Raw genomic sequence first — 16092 nt, 5'->3', positions numbered from 1 at the left:
TGATGAATATGGCATTGGCTCTTTTCTCGAGCACTGCCCTGATGTAAAATGGATGTTTCATAATATAATTTTCTTAGTTTCACCAAAAAAAAAAAGTGTGTGAGGAAGGTCTCCAAAGGAATGAGCATCTTGTAGAGACCGAAGCAAAGAAGCTTGAAAGTATGGGAAGACATCACTGAAGAGTGCTCATACAATCGAATGGTACAAGCACAATACAATGACCAAAGAGCCCAATACAATGACAGTTGGGAAGACATTCCCATAAAATGAAAGTAATGGAAGACATTCACTGAAGAGTGCTCATACAATCGAACGGTATGAGCACGATACAATGACCAAAGAGCCCAATATCAACACCAGGAGATGAAACGATCATACTCCTCAAGTCCAGTTGGAAGTTTTTTATTACTATTTTAAGTTATGAGTAGTAGCTGTCCCACACTTTGGGATAGCTATGAATGTAAATGCTTTCTTAATGCAAAATTTATTGTACAAAAAAGAAGTGTGTGGGCGTGCGCATGCGTGCGTGTGGATTGGTTTTTTTTTTCCCCCTCCACCCCCCTTCCTATCTCCCCTTTTTCAGCTCACCTCTTGTTCCCTTGCCTCTCAGCTACTATTAGGGCTGTTCTATCTGCACATTATAGGCCCTTGTGCCCTGTTGGAGAGTTTGGGGCTTTTGGAAGTCCGGGCTGGCTATTTTAGACAACTAGCTAGGTCTCCCTCATATCTTTTCCACTTTGGGCCATCCCTTTCTCACTCTCTTCCCAACTGTCAATTTAATAATTTATCATTTGTATGTGTGTGGGCATTGTGTAGTATAATCTGTGCGTGCGTGCTTATGAGTGTGCACGCGTGCATGTGTGTGTGTGTGTGCGTGCGTGCGTGCGTGCATGTGTGTGTGTGTGTGTGTGTGTGTGTGTGTGTGTGTGTGCATTTGTTCCGGTTCCTCCACTGTTTGCACAGGACAGATTAATGGACTGGAATTTGACTTCCTTACCTCCTGCTACCCATACGCTCTCAATGCACAATCTGACCTCCTTGAAGGTCTACAGATTTCTTCTTCCACAGCCATGGATTGACAAGCATGCCAACACTCTTTGGAATTTGGATAGGCCTTTATCTTGGTGGCAATCACGACTCATGAAAATCTGGAAAGCCAAATTGCCATTGAAACAGAGGCTTTTCTTTTGGAGATGTATAGTGGGAGCCTTTTCCATTGGGGTGAAATTGGCAGCACGCCGCATTGCTTCCCCTTTCTGCCCCCGTTGCTTTCATCCCTGCGAGACAGTTCCTCACCTATTATGGTCTTGCCCACACTCTCGCACATTGATCACTCATGTCTCTCATTTACTGCGACTTCGGTTCCCTTCTATCAGATTTGGGAAACTTTTCTGGATGTTTGGATGCCTCTCATCTCAGATGTCTCCATTCCTCCTTTTCTTTCACTGGACTCGCTTTTGGGTATTATGGACCATTTGGACACAGAGACTGCATTCTAGGATGGGTCAACAGTTTCCTCAAGCATATATTTTCTTCAGAATGTCCCTCAAGTAATCCTTACATGACAGTCTTGCTGCAAGGGACTTGGATGCTACTAGCCTTGAAGTGTTCTCTACTTGTTTTTTAGTTTTTCCATTGGGCTCTTTTTTGGAGTCCATTGCTAGTGTGTGGGAGACTTCCCATATTGTAAATTTATGAGGATATAAATACACTGGATTTTACCAAAAAAAAAAAGTGTGTGTATTCTCTTTATCACAGTATTCTCTTTTCTTCCACTGGATCAGATACTGGGCCTTATGGACCCTCTGGTTATAGTGCAATCAAGCATATCTGAATTCTCCACTTCAGCAGCCATATGAGTTCTTCCGAGCCTCATTGCGGCAGTCTTTATACGATGCCTTACATGAGGAAGATTTAGATGTTTCTTGTATTCAGCTTTTCTTTTACTGCTTTTGATGGATAGGGCTTTGGCTCTCTTTTGAGCTCTGCCCAGATGTAAATGAATGTATCATAATATAAGTATCTTGGTTTCACAAAAAAAAAAAAGTGTGTGTGTGTAAAAGTGGTGAGTGTGTGAGAGAGAACGGTGAGCGACGGTGAGTGCAGGCGATACCCTCCTAGGTTATCTTCCCCTCCGTCCGTACGATCGACGTACGGACTCTCCCGGTGTGCAGGACCGTACAACTCGTCGTCCTTCCGTACGTCTCTAATTTTGCCGTCAGTCCTTCCGTACGACGTGACACCGTCAGTGTACTCAGCTTCTCCGTACCACCCCGCCTCTTTCTGTACAATTTCGTACTTCTTTGTCAGCACTCCTTGTCCGTACAAAATACCGTTGTACAATCCTCCGTACAGAATCCCGTACAGCTTTCCCGCTGCTCCGTACAGTTCACATCGTGTACGACTATCCGTACAGTTTTTCCGTACAGCACCTCTCCATCCGTACAGTGCTCTCCGTACAGTTTCTTCCTGATGTTCCGTACAGCCTATCCCGCGCAGGCCTTCCGTACAGCTTCTCCGTACAGCCTCTGTCGTACTGTTTTTGCACCTTCTCCCGGTGCCTTTCCGTACAGTTACTCTGTCTGCTTTGTCTTTCACTCTATTTCTTCCTTGCTTTGCCATATCTCAATCATGGCTTCAGGTTCCGATGTCTGTACATATGCTAGAAAAGAAAGATGTGCAGATGCCAAGCGTCGTCCTTCTCAGCCTGCATCTCAGGATGATGAGCTTACTATGGAAGCTCAATATGTGTTTGATACACTCAAGGATGACTTTCAGCAGTCACGACAGGAATGGGGCAAACCAGTTCTGGAGGTCACATACAAATTGAAATTGCCCTCCCTTGTGAATCCCCTCAGAAAGCTATCTCAAACCGCGGTAATTATTTTCTTTCCAGGAAGAATCCCAGCCGCCAGTGATGTTGCGCAATGGATCAAGTCTATCCTTGGAGGATGTTTTGTAGAGGGTGTATATTTCGCCTCCAGAGGCTTTTATGAGGTGCATTTATCAGATGCTTTGTGCAAGCAGAGGCTCCTTGAGCTTTCTCCCCTCTTTTATGGGAAGCAGATGGTACATGCCATGCCTTGGTCCCCAAACAAGGACTACCAAAGTCTTATACGTCATCATTGTCCTGTATGGGTTGAGGTTGTTAACTTCCCGGACTATATGCATGAAGAATTGCGTGGCCTGGCCGCTTCATTGGGACAGGTCATTTGCCCTCCACGCCCCATGGGAAATCGTAACAGATTTTGCATCCTCTGGGACACTGACATACCTACCCCTCCTTCTATTGCAGTGGAAGTTGAGGGTGTGCAATTGGGGAAAAAGTTTTTTGACTTGAAATGGGGTGTATTTGCAGGCGCTTGCTTTGCCTGCCACAAGTTTGGGCATCTAGCCTCTGAATGCCCACAATGGTTCTGCATCAACCCCCTCCTAATGCCTTGCCACCTCTGACAAGGGAAAAGAATGAGAATTTGCAAGCCAAGGCAGCAAATCGAAATGGAGCAAAGAATTCTAAACCAGTTAATCAGGTGCAATCACTTGTTGGAAAAGGGAAAGAAAAAGAAAAAGAGAAGATGAAGGAATCCGTGGGGACAGATCGGGATGGGTTTCAACAGCCTAAGAAGGTGGTTGTATTGAAGCAACGCCCCTTTCAATCTCGGCAATGGGATGCTTCCTCTCCTTTACCAGGACAGGCTTCTACTTCAGCTCCTGTCCTTCAAAATTGGGTGGGGGTTTTGAAGAAGGGTATCCCCATATGTGATTCTGAAGAAGGGGAGAATGCCCTATCTTTTATGGATCATGAAAGCCTGCAACCCATGCAGGCAGAGGCTTTGCCTCTCTGATATCTTGTTTCATATTTACATTTTCCTGTATATATCTCTTTTATGCATCAAACACTTAAGTGCTTTACATACAATGTACAGAGCCTCTGCAATGTCTCAAAGTGGAGGCTTTTCTGGAATTATGTACATAAAATGCAGCCAGATATTGTTTGTTTGCAAGAGCATAATCAACACTCTAAGGCTGGTCATCATGATCACTTTGGCGGCTATGATATTTATTATGCTGGTACCACTACCTATTCAGGTGTATGCATAATGGTCAGACATGAGCTGGAGCCTCAATTAGCATTCAATGACAGCAGTGGCCAATGGATAGTCATACAATGTAATGTCAATGGTGACATTCTTGAGCTTGAATCAGTTTATGCGTCCCAGACCTCTGCCATGAGGGCTTCTCTATGGGAATCTTTAAGCAAATATCCATGGAGATCAAATGCATTTATCTGTGGAGATTTTAACAATTCTCCTCTGCTGAGAGATAACACCACTTCAAGATCTCATATGCTTTCATCGGAAAGACAGAAATGGGATAGCATGCTTCTCTCTGTGCAGGCTGAAGATTTATGGCTGCTTCTACAAGGGTCAGTGCCCGGATATACTTTCCATCATAATGCATTTACCACATACTGGGCAAGGCTTGATAGATGGTATCTGTTCTATCCACAACAATATGCAGATTTTAGCCTTCATCTCCTCATAGATTTCTCATTGGGATTGTCAGATCATGCCCCATTATGGTTAAATCTGCAATTTGGTATGCCACTGGATGATTTGCCGACTCTCTCCAGCAGATTACTGCATGTTAATCAGGCTTATCTTCGACATCAATATTTCCAGCAAATGATCAGATTTGCAATTCATCCCTTGCTTTTGCATGCTCAGGAGGACATGAATTATGCTTGGGACAGCTTTGTCTCTCGTATACAGAATGTCATTAGGGACTATGGAAAATGGCACATGGCTACATGGAGGAATGAGGTCAAATGGGCAAAAAGGACAGCACAACAGTTGACTGAATTTTCACATTTAAGGCCTCTTTCTGAATCAGAAAATGATTCCCTTTCACAAGCCCGGATCAAACTGACTGATAATGATCAGCGGAAATTGCACAAATGGCAGATTAGAGCAAGAATGAAGCCCCTCATGGATAAGGGCTGCTCATCAAAAGCCTTTTTCCATGGCCTGCATGCCACTCGAAAGAAAAACTCGTGTCTAAGGGTCAGGAAACTAGATGGATCTTGGACGCACTCTTTCTCTGATCTCCAAGATGAATGCCAAAATTACTTCCAGACACTGTTCTCTACCCCTGGCTCCCCATCAAATCTAATGACTGATGCGAGGACTGAATTTCTTCAATATGTTTCTGGGATAGTGAAAATGGATGATGCTCTATTATTTGAGAGACCTTTTACTGACACGGAACTTGATAATGCATTGTCCCATCTCGGCAAATACAAGTCCCCTGGCTGGGATGGTCTTACGGTGGAATTTTATATTTCTTTCTGGGATGATTTGAAAGATGTTCTCTTACAAATGATCAATGTTGCCTGGCAAGAAAATCAATTGCCGCACCTCTGGAAGCATGGCATAATCAAACTTGTGCAAAAAAAAAATCTTTGTGATCATATGTCAGATTGGAGGCCTATTACTCTGATGCCTGTAGTTTACAAACTCATTGCCAAAATGATTGTGTATAGGCTTCATGGGACTCTGAATGCGGGCCTTCATCCTCATCAGTATGGGTTTGTGCCGCGAAGACAAATCCATGACAATATCTCCAATGCATTGACTGCAATTGAATATGCTAAGTATTCGAATCAAGATGTGCTCATATTGCAGGTAGATATCACTAAGGCATTTGATACTGTACAATGGGATTTTATCTCCCAAACCATGACAAAGTTGGGCTTTGGTCCCAAGATAGCAAATGCAATTTATTGGCTTTATTCTGGCTCTACTTCCCAGTGCATTCTCGGAAGCCATCTATCTCGGTCATGGACATTGGGTAGATCAGTTAGACAGGGCTGCCCCCTTAGTGCTCTTTTCTATGCCATTGCGACTCATCCCCTCCTGATGTATCTTGATCATCTTACAAGCACAGGACAGATGACTGGTCTTAAAATCCCTGGGGCTGCATCTTTTTTGGCACAGGCATATGCTGATGATTCCTTTTTTATGCCACAGAACTCTCCTCAGGAAGTCCGCATGCTTATGGCCACATTATCATTGTATGGATTAGCAGCGGGATTGCATATCAATTTTGACAAATCCAAATTACTTCCCCTGAAACAATGTGACTGGCATTCTATTCTCTGGCCTGGTTAGATAGTGCATTCCAAAGATGTTGTCAGGCATTTGGGATATCCTATAGGATGGCATATCACCAGGAAGCAGCAGCTAAAATGGATCTTCCAAAGACTTCAACATAAATGGGAATATTGGAAAATTTCTACTTGGCCACTTCATGTCAGGCTCAGAATAGTCCAGTCTATTGTAATGTCTTATGTTCAGTTCTTCTTGCCTTTACTACATTGGTCCTCTAGAGATATCTCAGCTTTTATGTCTCAAGCTATGGAGCTGTTATGGAAGACAAAAACTGTTGTGAAAGCATTGAGACTGCTGAAGATGGAAATGGTGTGCTCCCCTAGGATGCATGGAGGACTTAATGTTTTAAATATCAGATATCATGTACTTGCAAGGAAGGCGACTATGCTCCATACCTTTTTCCGTCAAAAACAGCCATGGACTTGTATGATAGCATCCATGTGTGTCAACATGAGGACAAATGCTTATGGCCATTGGACTACTGATCATTGGGAGATTTGTAGGGAAGATTCATGGATGCCCTTTCTCTACTGCTCTGATACTGGACTGGAAACAAGTGCTTTCTAAAGTCAAATGGGCTCCTGATAATCATTCGGGGACAAAATTAATGAGGAAAGAAAGTATTCATTGGAGTGCCATCTTTGACACTCCACTTGCTTTACAGGAACCGGTTAGGGCATATAATCTCATGAAATTGGGAATCAGATACATCAATGACGTGGTAGATGATCATGGTCATGTCTTATCTTTTCCTCAGGCCACTGCCACTTATGCATTGGGAATGCATCACAGATTGATATGGAAGAAAATTGCTGATCTCTTGCACCCTTTTCTACCTATTCCCCCTGTGGCTGACACAGACAAGCTTATGGAATGGCAATTGTACCCCTCTGCTACATGCTCTCGTCCTATTCCTCTGCCTGTTTTGACCTCCATCAAAGTCTACAAGCTTCTTCAGCCTGCCCCTTGGATTCATCAATATGCTAATACTCTGTGGCATATCAGGCGGCCCCTTTCATGGTGGCGGAAAAATCTCCGACTAATATGGAGGTGTAAAATGCCTTTGAAACAAAGACTTTTTCTTTGGAGATGCATGACCGGCACACTGTCAGTGGGAATAACACTTGCCAAACGTCACATTGCTTCACCCACTTGCTTACGGTGTCACGCTCCTTCAGAGACTGTCCCTCATTTGCTTTGGCATTGCCAGTCTACTCGGAACCTCCTAGGGAAAATTTCAGATCATCTTCGCCTCCGTTTCCCGAGTCACATATTTGGGAAACACTTTTGGTTATTTGGCAGATTTAGGATGCCTTTATCTCAATACTCACTCTTTTTCTCATGGGTGAGATATTGGGCTCTTTGGACAATCTGGGAAGAGCATAATCTGGCATACTTGGGCCGTCAGTTTCAAAAGTCATATGAATCTTTTAGAGCCTCATTGCGGCAATCTTTATATGACGCCTACCATGAGGGTGATATACATGCATCTTGCATTGAGCTTTTCTTTTTATGCTTCTGATCTGTGGAATACTCTCCATCTTGGAGACTTTCCCTCTTGTAAAGTTATGACAATATAAACCACACTGCACTGGATTTTACCAAAAAAAAATGTGTGTGTGTGAGAGAGAGAGAGAGAGAAGTGCTTTACTGTATGCCATTGCTACTCATCCTATGCTGCAATATATTGATCATCTTGTGGCTACAGGATCACTTCATGGCTTGGAATTGGATGCTAATTGCAGCATGGTTGCTCAAACTTATGCTGATGATTCTTTCTTTACCCCGAAGAATACGCCCCATGATCTTGGTGCCTTGATGCACGCCCTCTCTATTTATGGTTTGGCAGCTGGTCTTCATGTTAATTTTCAGAAGTCTAAGCTGCTCCCTTTGCATTCCAAAGATTGGCATAGTCTATTATGGCCCGGGGATATCATTCCACCCACTCAGTTTGTTCGTCATCTCGGTTACCCTTTGGGATGGGAACTCACTCGCTGACAACAAACTGATTGGGTTTTGACTAAGCTTCGGAAAAAGCTTGAGTATTGGAAACTGGTAACCTGGCCTTTGCACGTTCGTCTTCAAATAGTGCAGTCCATCCTTGTGGCATATATTCAATTTTACTTGCCATTGATCATGTTCACTAAGGCAGATCTTACATCTTTCATGTCTGTCTTTATGGAACTCCTCTGGCGATCCAAACATGGCAGAAAAAGTCTCAGGCTACTTTCGATGCATCACATTTGTTCTCCCAAGATGCATGGTGGATTGAACATGGATATTCATGTGCATATTCTTGCTCACAGGGGGAAAATGTTGCTGCAATTTCTGCAAGGTGATCAGCCTTGGGCTCTTATGATTAGGACTCTGGTCACTCATATCAGTATTTTTGTGTTTGGTCATTGGCAACTCGATCACTAGGATTTTTTTTTTGGCTGCACTGATGGCACTTTGCCTAGATGCCAATTTGTCTCCCACTTGCTTCTTGACTGGAAGCATGCTCTTTCTCATCTAGAATGGAATGGACGGCAATCTTTGCTTGGGAATTCTTTGAGAGCTGAAAGCATTCACTGGTCGAAAGTCTTTCAGCCTCCCTTGGCTTTACCTCGACGTTCCTACTTTGTCTCGTTTAAAGCCATCACCTCGGTTGCTGATGTTATAGATGATGCTGGTACTGTGCTCCCCTTTTCTCTAGCAGCCAGGACATATGGATTGGGCTCTCATTATCGTCCTTTGTGGTGACAAATTACTTCCCGCCGACTGGAAGATCGGACTTTGACTTCTCCAGGGTTCTCTTCTCGTCCTTTGAGGCTTTCTCAGATTACTGTACCTGCATTGTATAAAATCCTTTTGCCTCAACCTTGGGTTTCAAAGAGAGGTGATTCTGTTTGGCGAATGCATCACCCAGCCAAGTGGTGGAGGAAAAGATTACAGCAACTTTGGGCCTATAAAGTACCGCTTTGGCAACAGGTTTTCTTTTGGCGAGTTCTTTTGGGAGTGTTTCCATCTGGACAGCTATTAGCTTATCGACACATTGCTCCTACACTTTGCCATAGATGTTCTGCTTCTTCGGAGATTGTGCCTTACTTGTTTTGGCATTGTCCGTGCTCTCGTGAGTTTTTTGATCTGCTTCGACAGCACTTGCGAGCAAGATTCCCATTTGTTCCGTTTGGGAAGTTCTTCTGGCTATTTGGGTTTCATCCATCCAGACCGGAGTTTCATCTTTTCTTCGTTTGGGTTCGCTACTGGGCACTATGGACTTTATGGACATATAGGAATTGTAAAGTCTTTGGTGATCCTACTTTCTCTCTGTTTGGATTTTTTAGGCGTTCTCTGTAGCAATCTTTCTTTGATTGCTTGCAGACCCGCTGCATAGATCATGAGGTCTTTTTGGCATATACTGAAATTTTCAGTTGATGTAATTGTAGCACCTTTTTTTGAGGTTGCTACTCATATAATATAATCAATCAAAGATTTCACGAAAAAAAAGTATGTGTGTGTGTGTGTGTGTGTGTGTGTGTGTGAGAGAGAGAGAGAGAGAGAGAGAGAGATTATTAGAAGTCTTGGAAAGAAGGAAAATACAACATTATCATAGAAACACTAATACATAACAATGTTTGAGCCCATGTAGAGGATGGAAGCTGTGGTGCGGCATCACTGCGATGATCCTCTGGAGGTTGGCGGAGGGGGCAAGCCCAAGGGGTACCCCATTGGCGTATGAGGTTGCAATGGCACAAAACCTGTGATAGAGCAGTGTCGCCAGTCGATGTGTGCGGTCCGCTGTGGTCTCCTAGTTGTGGCCTTGCATATAATGGACAACCTTGACTCTGATTGCTCATGATCTCCTCTGTCCACCCCATCGAAGTCTTGACTCTACCTGATACCTGCTCGTATAGTACTCGTACTGCCTAGATAATGTCCTAACTGTACCCATGGCCAAGTAAGCATCTGAAATGCATAGTTACCAGGGAACAGGAACGTTCCAAATTTTGGGTGTCTGAACGGGAAAGTACCGGAAGGAAAAACCGGGGAATGGGAATCGGAACGCCATGTCATACATGACACGTCATCATATGACATTAAATTATGCTAGAAAATGAAAGAAACTAACATTTTACAGCTTTAAACTTTCCATATAAGCTCTAAAATACACATTTGAAACTTCTAACGAGTGAAAAAAAGAAAAATGGACGTTCCGGGGCCGTTTCGGTTCCGCCTTGCTTCTCGGAACAACGTTCTAGACGTTCTGGATGTTGGAACACCGTTCCCTGGTAACTATGCTGAAAAGTCAGGCTTGTGGTACAGCATTGAAGGCTTTGTGGAAATCCACAAAGTAACAATAAACCCTCTGCTTCCGTGCTTGGGCCTCCTCAATGACAGCCCTTAACGTAAAGATGTGGTTCAATGTAGCATGATCTGCTTGGAATCCTGTCGGTCCCATTGCTCCATGTCTTGCATATTCTTCCTCTTGGGTAACATGAGTGTCAAGTGCTGCTGCATAAATCTTGGACATGACATCCAATCATGATGGTCTTGTAGTTTTTTGGACTCATGGGATCCCCTACCTTGTGAATTGGAATAATAGTGTTGATGCGGGAAAAACTGGTGCATGTCGTTTCATTGCATAGCTTTGCCAAAATTAGGGCTAGTGTAATACCATGTGCAATGTACTCCGTCCAAAGCCCTTCATAATCTTTGGCTCAGCCATTATGTAGCTTGAGGGTAGCATATTTGATGTGAAGAGTGCATAGGAATTGGGGTGGTAGATGTGGGAGGTTTGGTGAGGGCTGGTGAGGAATGTCATAGAGTGTGCGTGTGTATGTGTGCCAGATGATCGGGTCATTGATAGGGGATGTGGACCTCTGCTCGAGAAACTTCCACTAGGAATCCTTGGAGTTGTTATTGAATGAATGTTCAATAGTTCTTCTTCATCGGACGGACAAAGTCTCTCTTCTTCCGACGTACCAAGATACAATATTCTTATGTAGGATGATGTTTGGTCTTGAATCTGAGCTGCTGGCAACAAGGCCTTACACTCATCATCATACTAGCTATTGCAGGGAACCAATCCAATGGGTGGTAAGTGGGTGGATCTAGTGGTATGGGAAAGATTGGATGGCAACATCATGTAAGGAATGGGTGATAGGTGCGGATCTGTCCTCTAGGAGTGCGATATCATCAAGGTCCTCAAGCATGCGGGAGAGTCGTGCAGCATAGGCAGCTACTAGTGTATGGTCCAGATAAATCTCCCAAAAAGTAGTGTAAGTCGGACATGATGGGCTCCGTGATCATCTCCAGGGATTCTCCCCTTATCGATAAAGGCATGTCCAAATGAGGTGACCGGGGATTGACGATACACGTGGAAACTTGCCTCATGTGTATCGATGTAAGTCAACATAGTCGAGTCATGCTGAAAATCAATGATTGGTACGTGGCGGTTGGCAGTCCTAGTGTTGAAGTCTCTAAGAAGGAGAGCCTCCTAACGACTCAAAAAATCCATGATACCCTAGTATAAGATAGTGTATGGACATGTCTCTCCATCCTCCCAAAGCTCCTTAGCAATATGCGATGTCTCTAGAGGAAAGGAGCATACTAAGAGGTGCTCCTGATTTGGATCCAGATGAATTTGGCATGTGGATCGCGTCCCTCCATGGTGATCATCCCTGTGAGAGATCATCTGTGAAAACCTACTACTAATCAGATCCACATACTCCCCCACTGTCGGTCTCACCCTAATAGACAGATTCCCATGTGTATCCATAGACTGATGGTAGTGGGTGCTGTGGGCTCTGATGAGTCTCTGTATAGAAAATAAATTATTGTTCTATGTATGATTTCGAGAGAGTCAATATAAATGATTGATTTTATCTATTAGGAATTATGCATACACAATTTTCTATACCTTGTAAATTATATATTTTAAAATTTTTATGTGTAAATATAGTACACCTTCTTCCTTTCTTCTTTATTTCTTGTTTTCTTTCTCTTTTGTTTATTTGACGTATTTTAGTAAGCACTGGGTTTGCCCAAGAGACTCTGCAGGTCTTTAGAAACCCAGTATACCTGCTTATGCTTGGGCACTGATGACGACATAAGTGTTGCTTTGCTTGCTAAGTATGTCTTCCTTTTGCTTTTCATAAAAGTTTTTGTTTACCTCTTTTTTCTTCTCTTTCATTTTCTCTTTTATTTTCTGTGTAGATTTTTTGTCTTTAGAACAATCAAAAATCTAAATTTGTATGATTGGACATATTCTAGTCTTACAAAGGCATACATATATAAATAGAGTGCATTCTAGGTGAAACTCTAATCAAAATTATGGAATGTTTCTATTCGAAACTTACAAAATGCATTTCGCAAAACGTTTCTAGTAACATTGGGACCACCTCCTAGATGATACCTAAATCACTCACCAAGAATCCCCAATACAATGGGCGAGCTCGTAACTCAAGTCTCTCCTCCTCTATACAAATGATCCCCTTCTCTTTCTCTGCTGTCTTCACTTGTTCTCCTTACGTTATCCCAATCAATTGGCAATCTTCCCATTCAAAGCCATGATTCTCCTCTTCCTCCATTGGTAGATGTTCCTATCTGTTGAAGTCTCATCTTCTTCTACAAGCAGTTATTCATTGCCTGTCTCCTTGATGCCTCCCATTCTCTCATTGCGCCAGGAGACTTCACCGTGTTTTGGTGATGCTTTGGCTTTTGCCGGACTCCCTGGCGGTGCCATAACTCCTCCAAGGGATGATGGCATCCCCCCATGTGCGAATTCTGTGGGAATCTAAGGGAACTTGGTCTTGATTCTCTTTGGCATTGATCGGGTAGGCCCAGTGGCTCCTTCATGGACTCTTCCACAATGGTGGGCGAGAGACCACATGCTCCTGCATTGCTCATATGTTTGGCCTTGTCAAGATTTGTCACCAACATCTTGGGTCCGAAACTATGCTAGTCGTTGGCCCGAAGCACACAAAGTCCAGTCATTAGCATGGACCAAGTTTGGTCATCGGCTTGGATCAAGGCTGGTCATTGGCTTGGACCAAGTCTGGTCAACATGCATTGCAACAGCCAGCAGCTCCCCCTTGTACAGCCCTTCTCCCTGCTTCAGCTTCCCTAGCCCCTCTGCTTAAATCTCCCTCGGCCCTCAGCCTCCTTGCCTCCCTCCCTTCCTCCCTCTGATTAGCGACTACCATCATCCTCAAATCGGATCACGTTTGCTGTGATTAGAAAACAATACATCATTGCTACCCCTCAATCGCGTTGTCTAACCACAGTTCCGCCTCTAGGGATAGCTGTAATACCTGCTACAGGAATGCTTCTTCTATGTCGTGGTTGCTGCAACTCTCTGCTTAAACTAATTGCGCAATCGATAGACACAGAAACATGCCTCCAAGCAAGCACCTTTGGCTCCAGGGTTTCACCTTCAATAGCTTCAAATTTGAACCACCCATCATCCCAGGCATTCCCATTTGCATTCCGTGCTGCATCCCTATATTGGCATACATCATATTTGCATTTCCAACCTGCATACCTCCCATCATGGGTGGCTGAAAATTCTGCATTCCTGGCTGCATATTTGCCAAGTAAGTGCTAGGCATTGCCATCCCTTCTATGGGCAATCCAACCATTGCGTGAAATGAAGGCAAGGACCTTGCTGAAGGACGATCTTGATTCTTTGCTTGGAGGAATTAGCTTTGGGAGTCTGAAGGACTGTACCCAGACGAGAGGCTCAAGTTTAGATAGGTATACGGCACTCTAAACCCATTCCTATTTCAGTTCATTATCATGGCCAATAGGTACCAGATTCCAAACTTTGGTGAGACAGGCAAGCTCGACGGACCAACTACCTGTTGTGGAAAATGAAGGTCCGGAGTCACTTGGGGGAGTCCTGGGGGGTTGCAACGGGGACGGAGCTGATACCTTGAGCCATCGTGACTACTCCAGTCACATCAACCTCGGCAGCGGCGGTGCTGCCACATATTTAGATGGTGGACACTTCTTTCGAGGCCTAGATGAGTTTGAGGGATATGTACAAGCTCTACAATATGACAATCTTGGACCTCGAGACGTAGCGAAATGTGTAGTCGTGAAGCTGAATAGATTGTGGAATGCGAGAAAACTGCAAATCTATATAGTCGTAGAGACTATATGGATGTCCACATAGTTGTACAAGCATGTACAGGCATGTGTGCGGACGGGTTTCTTGCAATGGTGCCAGCTGTACGGCAGGTCCTGAACAGGTACAGATGCAGGTCGGGGCCTACACGGACAGGTTTGGTGGTGCAGTGCTGCAATATAATGAGCTTAAGCGGGTCGCAACTGTGTGGGAGGAGCGGACGAAGCTCACAATGTTTGAATCAGTCATGGAATTGATAGGAGCTGAAAATTTGAGCTGAACCTGCAAATGGCGATGCAACAGGAGCTGTAGAACCTGGGAACTAGCTGCAAAGAGTGTGCTATACTGCAAGTTGCTCCTTGATGAAATATTTTATGTGAAGGGCTCACAATCCTCAATGTCTACATATTTTGTGCCGTGAGCTGGCTTGGTTGTAATAAGGTGTCACAACCGTTTTGTAGCATGATCTCCCTTGCAATTGCAGCCAACTATTGGTCTCACAAATATGGGCTCTCCAAAAGGATGCAGCTCAGACGTACAATACATAGCAGTCTGTTCACAGCATATGTAGAAATGCAGGTGATAATGATGGCACTTTGAAGGGCCCAGCAGAGGGGCCGAGTCATCCTTTGGGCGGTTGAAGGCAATTGGTACAGAGGTGGTTGACTAGTTGGTCCCGACTCCCCAGCAATTTCGGCATGCGCGCCCACTCCTTTTTCTTCTTAGACATTACAATTCATCACCTCCAGCATGCACAGCAGGGACTAGCTACTCTGACATCCACACACTTCATCAGTACCCAAGGTGGGTCCGGGGGGGAGCTGAACTAAAGGCTGAAAACAGCTGCGATGGTTGCAAGTTAGAGCTTCCATGTGCATGTTGATTGGAAGATGGAGCTTGAGCTCTAGGCAGCAAAGTGCACGTGGGGGAGGTTGGCTAGATCACACAATCCCACTCTGATACCATTGTTGACTGAAGGGGTGGCGTTGCAAATTTGCAATGGAGTGAAGAAGTCCAAGGAGCGTACTTTGCAAATGGATAATGAAGAAAGTACAAGAGTGGCCAATATATGGCCCAACCACATTAGGACTAAATTTCCTACGTGTACTAATTGGGACTCACTGTATTAATTAGCCTACAAGGCTCATACCATGGAATGTGGTAACAAAAACAATCCAGCAACAATAGAACAATTATGTTGAGCTTTGTCATAGACAAGTTGTTTAGTGTCATGGAGATGGAAAACCAACCAGCAGGCTGAAGATCATCAGAAAAGAGCCCACGTCAAGCTGGTCATATGATAACTTTACGTGTCATCATAGGGGAAGACCTTCATTGCTTTTTGTTGACTTCAAGTATGTCCCAAAACCTTAACTTGCAGATATGGAAGAGCTAGGAGGATCTGACCATCATACTCCAATTGTAAGTAGGTGATGTAGTTTTTTTCTTGTGCTCATGAGGTGAAGCTCAATTTGGAAGCATACTGTTGGAGGATTTTGTCAGTCTATTGGGCTTATAATTAACGTTGACAAGACAAAGGTCATCTTAGTCAAGACTCACAAAGATAAGCAGTTGATAGTTTTGCATAAGTGCAACCGAGTGTGGGAACATTCTAAGTATGTTTGGATTTAGGCACCCTCCAATGAAAGGTGGCATGAATGTGTGCAATACATAGAGGCGGGGTGTTACCTTTCTATGCTTTTGACAACCCATGTAGAATAGCTGACACATGGTGTTGGCAGTTTAAAAAGCATCAATTTGACACCCTTGTCACTCTTGTGTTACTGTTTGGGGTTGAGGGGCAGCAACTTA

At 44.0% G+C, this 16092-nt stretch overlaps 1 protein-coding gene across 1 annotated transcript in view; it reads left to right on the top strand.

Moving 5' to 3' along the window:
* The window catches only part of LOC147898888 (primase-helicase Twinkle, chloroplastic/mitochondrial-like), a 132372-nt gene that overhangs the window by 90171 nt on the left and 26109 nt on the right, over window positions 1-16092 (top strand). The window lies entirely within an intron of this gene.

The sequence above is a fragment of the Dipteris shenzhenensis genome, chromosome 9 (assembly GCF_047967505.1).
Source record: "Dipteris shenzhenensis isolate YYH24624 ecotype China chromosome 9, Dip_SZ_1.0, whole genome shotgun sequence".
Classification (NCBI taxonomy): Eukaryota; Viridiplantae; Streptophyta; class Polypodiopsida; order Gleicheniales; family Dipteridaceae; genus Dipteris; species Dipteris shenzhenensis.
The sequence above is the reverse complement of the archived record's forward strand: the minus strand, read 5'-3'. Positions and strand labels throughout refer to the sequence as shown.